Genomic DNA, 12,856 nt, shown 5'->3' on the forward strand with positions numbered 1-12,856 from the left:
TGGCACTGCGGTCTCTTCTCCCGTGCTGAATTTCTGTTTTCTTTGCGGTGGACTTTTCCAAAGGGTGTTTGGTCGGTGTTGGATGAGAAAAAGCCTCTTCTCCAGGCGCCGGGGGAGGGAGCTCGGAGCTCTGCTCGGTGCACTAGCTGTTATGAGAAAGTCCGGGCAGCACGTTGGTTGGTCGGAGGGCGCTTGGAAGGACCCATCCGGCTGCACCCCAAGTCTTACCCTCGCACTCCCTGCTTTTGCCAATTGCGGCGCACTTCTCGAAGTCTGCAGCTTGGGTATCATTGATCGGATCGGGGCGACGGTCCCGGGCTCGGCCTGCGTGCTCCAATGCACAGGGGATGCCATTTGCTTCTCTGCAACTTGGCTGAGCCGGCGAGATGCCCGTCAGACTGGAATCTGCCTGCTCTATGCAAGGTGCGGGCAGGCGAGGGACAACTTCGGAGGTTGCTCTTCCCTCGTCTCCCTTCCATCTCTGGGTTTTTCTCTTTTTCATCTTTCTCGGGTTTACTCTCCTAATTGCCCCTGGGTGTTGAGAAATCCTGTATCAATCTATTGCACAGACACTTGCCACAGCCTGTGGGGTGAGCAGTGTGGGGTTTAGGTTCTGGGGTAGCTTCCCCTAACTTCAGCCCCTGGCTGCAGGCATGGGCTCCCAGCAGGCACGGTCTCCTTCCTCTCCCGAGGTACTTGAGCCCAGAGCTTCCTGGCAACGGGTTATCTCAGGAGATGTGGGATTTGCATAACCTCCGTGCCCAGCTGGATCCCAATTTACAGAGGAGTTTGGAATGGTTAGTGCTGCGGAGCAGCTGAGCAGCGTGTTAGACAAGGACTAAGACAAGGGCAGCAGAACTGGAGACACTAGGGTGGTGACTGTGGCCCCAGGGCTTGCCCAGAAGCGAGGTGTTTTGCCAGAGGGAGTGTGCAATGAACTGGAGCTCTTTGAGAAGCTGAAGTCTTGCCCCTGTGATGGGGCTGTCTCCTCCCCACCTGTCCCCTTCTATATGTTTTCCACACTGTAGGGTGACTTAAGGTGGTTAAGCATGAAATAGCATTGAGTCACTTGGTGAGAAAGTTCTTCCTTTTTCAGTTCTCCACTAGTCCTTGTGATTTTTTTTCTAGGGGAAAGTTTCAGGTTGGTGCTAGTCTGGCTTTAACACCCCTTTTAACACTTGCTAATCTCTTTTTTATAAAAAAAAGAGCAGACCTCTGGCTCAGGCCTTGAAGTGAGAAACAGTGCCTGCCTGAAAGTCGGGTTACTTTAGACTATTTATTTTAGGGATTCTCTCCTAGTTATGACCAGAGGGACTGATTTCTCCCTTTGTGGTGCTGATACAAATCATCATTTAAAATTAAATGTATTACTTCATAAGAATGTGTCTGTTTAACAGAAATAGTACTAACAGTGGTATGGAATATGGCAGAAGTCCTGCAGGTGGCCTAGGAATGGCTGATATTGAAGACATGTGCTTGTCTCAAAGAAAATGCTTCCAGCAGAACTCTGGAACCCAGTGATCCAGGTCTGGGTCCATTCTCCCCAGTACTTTGATTTTCTTCCATCCCCTGCTCTTCAGTGTTTTATCTGGGGCTGAGAATGATTAACAAACCAACCCATTAAAGTCAGAAGGGTGTGGGATGTTTGTTCTGGGACCACCTGGGAAGGAAATCATGCTGGATAGAAAGGCAGAGGCATCAGATCAATTTCTGTTTCTGAGTGTAGAATGCATGGTGGGGTGGAAGAGTCCTGCTCAGGCAGGGAACTACAAGTCTGAGTCCAGGCGCACCCCTTGACTGTTATGTGATAGTATAGATTTCAATTCCAAGCCTGTTTCTCCTTCCAAAGGGCTTGTGAGGTTCAAGTGAGACAATGTGGGTGAAGATGCATCTAAAAGTAGGAAGTGTAGGGCCTCCCAGGTGGTGATGGCACAGCGGGTTGAGCACAGTGCAGCGCTGTGAAGCTGTCCCTCAGCCTCAGCAGCACAGGTTCAATTCCCGGCTGGCCAGAGAGATTCCCACATGGCTTGGCAGACCTCTCCTGTTGTGCCCGCCGCTCCTCTCAGCAGTGTATTTTGGTCGTCTGCCTGCGTGTTCTGCTTCCTGCTCTATCTCTGGTGAATCCTCTCACCCTTTCGTGCCTCTGGCCTGTACCCCAGCTCTTGTATAAAAATAAATAAATCTTTTTAAAAAATGGTAGGAAGTATAGTATGAGGATGAAGGGGTTAGATCACAACTGCTCTCATCCTCCAGAAATCAAGGTAAGACGTCTGCTGGTGACAGCCCACCGATTGTCAAGACTAGCCATGCATCGGCCAGTGAGGCAGCCAGGCATGCATGGGGGTTGTACAGGATGCAGGGGAGGGCCTGAGCAGGGGACAGGGAGGGATTGGCTAGAGCAAGGATGCCGGAGGCTCATGATACCTTGTCCTTCCTCCTGAATGCACTGTGCTCTTTCCTGTAATGCACACAGACATTAGTGGCCATCCAGCTCCGGTCTTCATCCCATTCTGCTGTTGCTCCTGCCATTCTAATGGCTTTGGCCATGGACTTAACCTACCCAAGAAGATAGTGCTGGTGCTAAATGACCTTCGCTTCATTCACTGTGATTTGGAGTTTCTTTGTCTGTAAGCTTCTGAAATCAGTGCAGGGCCTGCTATTGACCCTTGCTCTGTGGGTACTGGCCACAGGGGCCCTTGGAGCAGGCTGCAGCTGCCGACATCTCTTATGTATTCCCCAAACTCCATGCTGGGTGTTAAATTTGCTGAGTTCCTCCTTCCTCCTCCCTCTCAGTTCAGGGTCAAAGCAGACTCAGGCCCCCTCTTCATCCTTCCCAGAAGGCTTGATCCATCCATCGATCTTCTCAGCACCTCTAATTGACAGGCTTGTACAGATAACACTCTTGGCTGTCAAGAGATGAAATAATTCTGTGTGCCTCACCTGCCCTCTCCAGAACACCAGGAAATATTGCATAATGGGGGCAGGTAGGTGTGCCGGGAGGATGATGTGGGCACAACTATCTCTTGCGGACTCAGACTCTCAGGCATTCTTGGTGAATCCCAAGAACCAGTGCTGAAAGCTCTGGCCTTAGTTTGCCTCTTGGAGAAATGGGTATGGTGCGCATCTCTGGGAGATGGGGTGGCGGGGGGTTACCTAGAGCTTCTGACCCTTTCTGACTGTCCTTCAGGGATCCCTTCACCCAGGATCCTGCAAAAGCAATGGTGTGTTTGAGAGGGGATTGGATCGGCATGTGGTTCCAAGGTGGCACCTGAATGAAGCCTTTGGAGAAGGAGATATGGAAACTTCTATAGTGAAGGGGCCCTTTAGAGAGCTTTGCTTCTCAGAGTCAGCTTTCTTCTAGAGGTGGCAGATCAGGTCAGACCTCAGGAATGACAGCTGTGACTGGTGGGGGAGCACTGTCCTGTGAGGGAGAAGCACTGCTGGCAGGAAAGATGAGGCAGAGCAACAAGCCCAAATATGGAGCATCTGAGAGGTATGGATAAAGTCAGCGTGGCTCTAGGTGTGACATTTTGAACCAGAGAGAGATGAATTAGCATAAAAGGAAAAGAAATCTACTTACAGGGGGTAGTTATTTTGGGAAAGCGCCCACCATAGGTCTTATGAGGAGGAAAATATGAATTCGCTCATTTTTCAGCAAATCATTAACAGCAGGCTCTGGGGAAAGAACAGTGAATTTAATGAATGTGATCTTTTCATTGTGCGGTGTAGTGTCTAGTGGGCTATTCCTGTGTAGGTTATTAGAAAAAGCCCATCCCTCATTTTTTTAAAAAATTATTGCAGAAATTTTCAAGCGTGCACAAGAGTAGAGAAGAATGTAACACAGTAGCCAGTTTCAGCCATTATTGGCTCATGAGCAGTCTTGTTTGATTTATTTACCAACTCACACCCCCAACTGACACCCCCACAAGATGATGTTGAAGTAAATTCTAGTCTATCATTGCGTTCTTAAGTATTTCAGTGGCATCTTGAAGATAAGAATTCTTCTAAAAAACAAAACACTACCATGATCATGTCAACTATAAAAAATACTTCCTTTTTGTTCTTCTATTGAGGTGCCATTAGTTGACAGCACTGTCTACATTTCTGGTGTACAGTTTCTCACCTCAGCATCTGTATGTGTCACACCTGCCTGAGCACTACCACCAAATGTCCGCTCACCACCCTCCACCAACCTGTCGGACTCCCTCTTCAGCTCCTCCCTTCTCTTTCCCCTCTGGGAACCACCATTTTGTTATCAGAGTCCCTGGGTTTGTTTCTATATTTGTTTTTTTCCAACCAATATTTTCTTTTTTTCCCATAGAAGAACTGGGGTGTAGGCCAGAGATACTGGGGGTGAGAGGATTCACCAGAGACAGAGTGGGGAACAGAACAGGCAGATTCACCGAAATACACTGCTGAGGGGGGCAACGGGCGAGACAGGAGAGGTCTGCTGTGCCAATGTGGGTTGCTCCCTGGCTGGCTGGGGATTGAACTTGTGCTGCAGAGGCTGTGGATAGCTTCACAGTGCTGTGCTTAACCCCTTGTGCCACCAGGGAGACCCCACCAATCAATATATTCTTAATATGATATTCAGTCAGCTTTCACATTTCCCCAGTTGTCTCATAAAAGTTATCCCAGGTTTTTGTGTAAGAATTCAAACACTCGAGTGTGATTGCTGATATGTCTCATAATCTATACATTTCTTTCTACAACTTTATTTCCCTTATGATTTCTTTACTAAGAAGCTGGATTGTTTGTCTTAGGGAGTTGCCCACAGTCAGGATTTTGTGGCTGGTATCTCATGGTGTGGTTTAACATGTTCTGCTGTCCCCTGTGTTACCTGTAAGTTGGCATTCAGTTTTAGAGCCTCCGTCAAACTTGAGTTTATTTGTGTATTTTTTTGGCAAGACCTTGCTGTTGGAGGTGGTCTTGCTCTCAGTTTTTGTGATGTGGGCAGCCATGGATTGATTTGTTCTTAGGGTTTGAAGGCTGGTGTGAGGAGACTTGCATTCTGCTGCGGGAGAGCCAGCGACGGCTCTGTCAGCTGCTGGGATATGGGGGCTGAGCCTGTGGGGTGTCTAGGCCTCCTGGCCTGGGAATCCCAGAGACCCAGAGCTGGAAGGGGCACAGGGTGGGAGCTGATCCACTCCCTGGCCCCAGAACAGATGGCTGCTTGTTCTCTTCTTAGGAGGTGGCTGGGTCCTGCCCTTTGTGGAGGGGCCTGTTACTCCCCCTCTTGTCTGATGTTTGAATGCCACCCGGTTGGCTGTCACTGCTTTAAAGAACAAACATCTCCCTTTTTTAACCAGCTTCCCATTTTTAACCTCACTGAGAGCCCGAGGACTTAGACTCCTAGAGTTCAGGGACAGAATGTGAGGCATAAATGAGTTTGTTTGATTCCTTTCAAGCCACTGTTAATCTGCTTTTCCTTTTAATTTCCTATTTGGTCGTCTTGATTCTAGTTCTTCTTATCCATTCTCCTGATGAGGGCCAGAGAGGAGTTTCAAAAATTCAAGAAAAATCCATCTCTCTACTGCAGAAATCTCCCCCACTAGGCTTTCCATTATACTTGAAATGAAATCCACCTCTGTCAGTTTCTCTGACCTTCCTTTCACCACTTCTTACCACTTCACCCTCACACATGGTCATCACTGTACTTCTGCTGCAAAGGCCTTCTTTCTGTGTTTGGAACAGGCCAAGCTTGTCCCTGCCCCAGACCCTTTGTATGTACTGTTCACGGGAACTTCATTGATTGGTGCTTCCTCATCAGCTGGTTTTCAACTCAAATGTCATCTCTTCCAACAGGACTCCCCGACCTAAGCAGCTCATTCCAGCCATTATTTATTTCCTCCATGGCACTTGTCATTAATGGATATTATCTAGTTTATGTAATCAACAATTTACTGACAATTCCTTCCCTTAGAATGTGAGTTGCCTGAGGGCCTCCCCTGGTGGTGCAGCTATTGAGCACTGGGCTGCAAAGCTTCCCACAGCCTCTGTAGCACTCGTTCAATCCCTGGCCACTGGTGAGGGTCCCACATGGTGTGCAGACCTCTCCTGCTGCGCCCTCAGCAGTGTACTTCATCAGTCTGCCTGTTCTGTTCCCCGCTCTGGCTCTGGTGAATCCTCTCACCCTCCCGTGCTTCTGACTGTACCCAGTGCTTGTATAAATAAATAAATAAATCTTAAAAAAAAAAAAAAAAAAAAAGAATGTGAGTTGCCTGAGAGCAGGGATTTTGCCTTTTCCACCTCCCGGCCCCACTGTCTAGAGTAGAAGGTATTTAGTAAGCACTGGCTGGATGAAAGAGTGTTCTCTGACTCCCTGACTCCCCAGGCAAAATGTGCCACATTGTCCTTTAAGCCTGTAATACTGCAACACCCTTTGACACAGGTTTCAAGGTACCATTTTTTGTCTGAAATTGGGGAATCATCCCCTTTTGTTCCAGAAGAGATTTTGAAGAACTACACAGCTCATCACTTTACCAGTGTCGTTCCATTGTTAGTCCTCTAACCCTTCCCTTCCTTGCAACACAGAGATGTGAGGGTCCAGGCTTAGTCCTGACCATCCTGATGCTGGGCCCCTGCGTCAGGGCTGCCCTGGCTCTGGGGCCCTACAAGTGGGGTCCTGGAGCTGCTATCTGATAGTTGAGGGCGGCCCCCCAGGCCAGTGAGGGGTCAGTGGGCATCTGAGTGAGCAAACAGCTGCCATTAGTGAATATATATTTTTTCGAAGTGCGGCTTTCTCTTTGTAGCCTGAGCGGGGCACAGATGGCTGGTTACCAGGATGTTGCCAAATAGAGGACTTGCCAGGCCTGCTCAGTTCAACCAACGAAAATCTCTTTTGTGCAAATGGGGGCTGCCGAAAGACTCAGGTAGTTCCTTGTCATTTTAAGCAATTGAGAGCCCCCTGCTCACCTACTCCCATACCATGAGCTGAATTTCTTTCTCTCCTGAATCCATAAAAAGTAAATGAGGTAGGCAAAATGACTTCAGGTGGCCAGGTGCTTTTAATTTTAATAACTATTTTTAAAAATGAATTCTGGCAAGTGATACTGGTTTTCCATGTATGATAGTTACATAACATTTTTTTTTTAAAAGTAAATTTGTTTGAGTCAAAAAATCACAAGTAAATTCAAAGAAAGGTGTTAAGAAAAGTAATAGTCAGGCGGTACATGGATTTGGGGAAACTTGGGAAGATGGTGTGGGAATGCCTGAGGCTTGAGGAGAGCTGTTGGAAGGAAGGGAGCACTTCTCCACTGTTAAAACAGACCCTATTACATCAGTGTCCCAGGGTTCTGAGGGTTGAATGTTTGTAGCAAGCAAACACTTATTTTTGGGCCTCCTCTCGTTATTCATCTAGAACCTCTCACTCCGACAGCGGAAAATCTGACTCCCATAAACTGCCATCTATGTATTTAAGTGACCAGTTACATCACACATGTAGTCTTTTCGGAACTATAAAGCCATACCTTTGTGTGTGTGGGGAAAGACTAGTAACTCAAGGACATATGTATGTACAGTTAGGCCAACGCCTTTTGAGACTTACTGTTGGCTGGGCCCTGTGCTAAAGGCTTACACGTGTAACTATTTTAATTCTACCAGTTATTGTCTTTGTTTTCTAACCAAGAAACAGAGACTTAGAGTTAGGAATGTGCAGTGGGCAGAATCAGAGGTGTAGGAACAGGGATTTTAACCCAGGTCTGTTGAGGTTCAGAGGCAGTGCACTTACTATTTTATTTACATCTGCAACTCAGGATGAGCACTTATGCAGTGACTGGCTTCTGATGAGCGCTTGGTACACGAGGTTGCTCTGCTCTGACTGAATTTCCTGAAGTGTAGTTTATATATAGTAAGTGCACAAACTCAAGGCTACAGCTCAGTGAATCGCCACATATCCGCCTGTGTAGATACCACCCCCACCAAGATACAGAGCTCCAACACCCTGGTGGCCTCCTTCATGCCTCCCCACAGTCCAGTTATAATTACTGTGGAGTCTGGGCTATTGCCTGGGTCTGGGTCCTGGAGGTGGCCTTGATACCCGTGGGAAAGGGAGAACATGTCTGGGATTTTGTGAGTTGGGATTTCTGAGTGGGGGGGTCCTAGTTCAACGCTAAAGAGAAGGGTGTCAGAGAATGTAGACTGATTTCCAGAGGCGAGTGGGCCTGTTTGTTCACTGCCCTTGGAGCAAGGGTTGATTGAAAAATTGTCACTTGCTTTTGAGCTTATCAGTTATGAATATGTTGTTTTGTGAAGGCTGGAACTCTGGCTGAGCCCTTCTCAGAACCATCAAGGGGTCATGGAAGGGATGAAGGAGCAGCCCCATTGATTAGAGCTGCCTCCTTCCCTCTCCTTTCCCTCCCGTCCCTTTTCTTTTTCTTTGCTGTAAAGATCTTTGCTAACTACTCTGAGTGCCGAAAAATGCAGTCAGGGTGCTCGCTGTAATGAGACCCACTGTCATAAGCACTTTTGGGGGTAAAGCAACTTGTGCACCTCTTACCTGGTTTGTAGGACAGACTCCTAGTAAGAATGGAGCCAGGGCCACCCCCCTTCATTTCTTACTCTCATATCCTGTAATACCACACTGTCCTGCCTGTGACAGCAGTACCCCTGACACCCGGGAGTTTGCAGACTGAGGCAGAGGTCACATCTCCAGCGCAGCACAGGGACAAAGCCTGCCTGGCCAGAACTCCTGTTCTCAGAGGGCTGTGTTAGACCCAAGTATTTTTTCCTTATTAGACTGATATTTTTTAATTGGAAGATGACACATTATAATCCATATTTCAGTCTTTTCTTGAGAAATCGGAACTCTGGCAGCATGAGCTGGACTTACTTTCCTGAGTCACACCTGAACTGCCTGCATGGGGCTCAGTACAGGGCTGGCACCCTCCTGCTCACCCCTGCATGCACACCTGGCCACACCATGCCACCTGCCCCTAAGGGGTTGGATGTACCTTGGAGGAAGCAGGAGGATTGGGTTGGGGGAGCTTGGGTGTAACTTACTGAATGTGGAGACTGGGGGACAGGTACCAGTCCCATATACCCTCTGCACTCCCCTGGTTTTGGGCAGAAGCCTAGTGATTGGAAATGAGGCATCCTGGCAGCCTGGCGGGGCCCTGGGAAGGAGCCAGCCTGCAGAATGGCCACTGTTAATCGCCATTAAGTGTTCCTCCTTTCCCCTCCCTAATTACATCAAATGAAATAATAGAAATTATGAGAGACTGTATATGACAGTAGAAAGACACAGGAATCACAAGAGAGGGGCAGGCATAGGAGTTCCTATTAGCTGCACTCTGGGCATAGTGCTGGGCTGGCACTTAAACCTCACTTATCTCATTTCATTCTCTGCACGATGCTTATTACCAACATCTCCATTTTTTTTTTATAGAGGAGAAAGCTAAAGTTTAAAAGGGGTGACTAGCCAATGTCATCTAGCTTGTACTGCAGAGCCAGATTCAAACCCAAATCTGTACATCCCAAATTCTGTGCATTTTCTCCCATCACCAATTACATGGTGGTCCTGGCCACATTACTTCACCTCTCTGTGCTTGAGTTTCACTACCTATGGAGTGGACTAGAATGCAGCTCGGGTGTATGAAATACAAACCAGGTGTATGAAAAGGCTTCAGAACCCTGAGAACCGTGGCATCTTAGCACATCCTTGTTATTTTTATTTATTTATTAAAAGATTTATTTATGCATACAAGAACTGGGGTACAGTCCAGAAGTGTGGATGGTGAGAGGATTCACCAGAGACAGAGTGGGGAACAGAATAGGTGGGTCAACTGAAATACACTGCTGAAGGGAGCAGGGGGGTGAGATAGGAAAGGTCTGCTGCACCATGTGGGTTAGCTCCCTGGCCAGCCGGCGATCCAATTTGTGCTGCAGAGGCTGCGGATAGCTTCATAGTGTGGTGCTTAACCCCTTGTGCCACTAGGGAGGCCCCATCCTTGTTATTTTTTTTTAAGATTTATTTATTTATGCATATAAGAACTGGGGTACAGGCCAGAGGTGTGGGGGGTGAGAGGACTCACCAGAGACAGAGTGGGGAACAGAATAGGCAGGTCCATCAAAATGCACTGCTAAGGGCAGCAGCGGGCGAGACAGGAGAGGTCTGCCGCACCATGTAGGTGGCTCCCTGGCTGGGGATTGAAATTGTGATGTAGTGGCTGCGGACAGCTTCATAGGTTGTGTCTTAACCCCTTGTGCCACCAGGAGGCCCATTCTTGTTATTTTTATTTTATTTATTCATTTATTTTTTAAAGATTTATTTATTTATTTTATACAAGAACTGGCCAGATGTGCGGGAGGGTGAGAGGATTCACCAGAGACAGAGTGGGGAACAGAACAGGCAGACTGACGAAATACAGATGCTGAGGGGGGCAGCAGGCGAGACAGGAGAGGTCTGCTGCGCCATGTGGGACCCTCGCTGGCCAGGGCCGGCCGGGATCGAACCCGCGCTGCAGGCTCCGGAGAGCTTCACATCATGGCACTCAACTGCCGGCGCCACCAAGGGAGGCCCGCATCCTTGTTATTTTTAAAGGAAGAGACTGGACGGTGTCTTGGGTAGTTAGACCTCTTTTGAATTCTGGAGCTGAGCTGGTGGCAGGGGCGGGGGTGTTGGTGGGGGCACAGTGGAGCCCAGGGTGGGGAAAGGGTCTGTCCTCTCAGGCATCAGATAAGCTGAAAGGTCTCCTGGCTACTGTCCTCACTAATTAGAGCAGAAATTTCCGCTTCTCTTTGTGAACAGGAAGGTTCAGCCTGGGCTCACCATGCCATCTGTATTTCAGTAGACTATTTATTTTAATAAGATATTTAATCTGAGATGCAAAGGGAGAAACAGTGTGTAAATCAAGCGGTCACTGAAACAGGCTCTCTGAAAACTAGATCTGTGAAAGTACCAGGAAGGGCTTTTGAGTGTGACATCAACAAATGCCAATCACTGATAGCTGAGAGGGTCCCCCAATGGCACAGCCACATGGAGGCCGGTGGCGCAGGACCCCGTGGTGCAAGGAATGGGAACAGGGACACCTGCCTTCCACACCTCAGTTCCTCTGATCACCCCTGCCCCCTAAATTGCTGCCACCCCCCTCTGCAGCATTTGCCCTCTCTTTCTCCTCCATAAATGCAGATGCAGGCAGTAGTCCTGCTTATAATGACTTGTGTTCCAAACATTCGTCAGTTCAGTTCACTTCCACAATATTTGTGGTGTGCCAGATGTGTGCCAGGCACAGAGCAAGAGGGTTTTGGAGGAGGGTAGACATACTCGCTGCCTGTGCCCAAGAAGGAGACATGTAACCCCAGTCAGAAGATGGTGGGTATCAGGCCCCCTGAAGGTTCAAAGAGAGGAGGGACCACCTAAGGAAGTTGTCATGGAGTTGGTGGTAGTGAGGTGGGCCTGGAGACTGGAAAAGATTTCTGAAGGGACAGATGGGCTGGGGAAGTCCACATTCTAGTTAAATGGGGTGGTGTAAGGAAAGGCATGGAGATGGGAAAGCAGGGGACATGTTCAGAACCCAGTTGACTGTGGTGTGGATTTCATATCGGGGAATAGTGGGACATGAGGCTGTCAGGTAGCCTGAGGTCATTTTGTGGTGAGTGCTTAATGCCAGGGAGAGAAGGTCAGGTCAGGCAAAGAGAGTCTTCTCTGTTCCTGCTTCCCCCTGACTTACCTGGCAGTTTGGTGCCCCAGTTAGCATACGAAAGCAAACTCGGTCAGTATCAAAGTTGAAGTAGAGGTCTGTAACATTTGTTTTATTGCAATTCTATTTCATCAGAGGTTTGGTGCTGGAGGGTCTTTGTGTTGGAAAGGGGTGGATGCTACCTGCAAAGACTCTTATGATTGGTTGGCAATTTAGCTGAATTAGCCAGGAATCTTCTGGTTGCAAGCAACACACCCCAATTCAAATTAACTTAAAGGGAAAAAAAAGAAATTTATTGGTAGATGACTGAAAGTTTGGGAGCAGGGGTGGATTCAGGCATGGCTGGATCCAGGGCTTGAGTGGGGACTTTGGATACTGGTTCACCCTCTCAGTCTCTGTGCTTCCCTTTGGGTTGACTTTATCCTCAGATGAATGCACAAAGTTGGATGAGTGCTGATCCAGGCTTACATTCTGCCATTTTAGTAACACCTACAGGAAGAGCAAATCTGTTCCCCAGATTTCAGCAGAATTCTCAGGGATGACTCATCCTGGATACATGTGTCCCTGGGACACATGATTTTGCCCATACCTGAAGTGTTGGATATACTGATTAGCTAGGTTTGAGTCTTGTACCCACTTCTGTGCAAATCCAGAGGTGGATTTGCTTGGACTGAAAGAATGGGAGGTTAGGGGTGGGTCACCTAAGGAAATGTGGTATGTTGCTATCCTAGAGCAGGGATGGAAGCAGGCCAGGAAAAAAACAACAGCTGTCCAGTCTACTGGCCTGGTACTTTAGTTGGTGTTAGTCTTGGCTCAGTCTTGTCTACTTGACTGGTAGCTGCAGCTGCTGGTACTCTCCCAGATGCAGGTATGCATCCTCAAGCCTCTGTGGGTGTTATAGTCTCCTGGCTTCTTCACTGATGCAGTTTATTGGACCCCCAGCCTTCAGCAGTGAAAACACACTCCCTGGGCCTCCTTGTCCCTGAGTCCATGCTGAATGCTGAGACAGTAAGACCTGTGTGTGCTGGGAGGACAGCCTGGCTTGGTCTGGGGTTGACCCTCGATGCTGGGGGTTGGTAGGTCTTGCCCATCCTCTTTTGCTCCTGCTCTGTGAGGCTCAGTTGTCCTTCAATCCAGAAAGTCTGGGTTCCTTGCATACATATTGCTGTTTCCTCTATCCACCTAGCCAATGGGTGCTCTTGGTCAAAGATCCTGGT

The 12,856-nt window shown here is 48.3% G+C and overlaps 1 protein-coding gene across 9 annotated transcripts in view; it reads left to right on the forward strand.

The window, feature by feature from the left end:
• Window positions 1–12,856, forward strand: part of RAP1GAP2 (RAP1 GTPase activating protein 2) — a 229,818-nt gene that overhangs the window by 98,754 nt on the left and 118,208 nt on the right. The window lies entirely within an intron of this gene.

This window comes from Talpa occidentalis, unplaced genomic scaffold, assembly GCF_014898055.3.
Source record: "Talpa occidentalis isolate TD23 unplaced genomic scaffold, MPIMG_talOcc4v2.1 talOcc4.7, whole genome shotgun sequence".
Taxonomy (NCBI): Eukaryota; Metazoa; Chordata; class Mammalia; order Eulipotyphla; family Talpidae; genus Talpa; species Talpa occidentalis.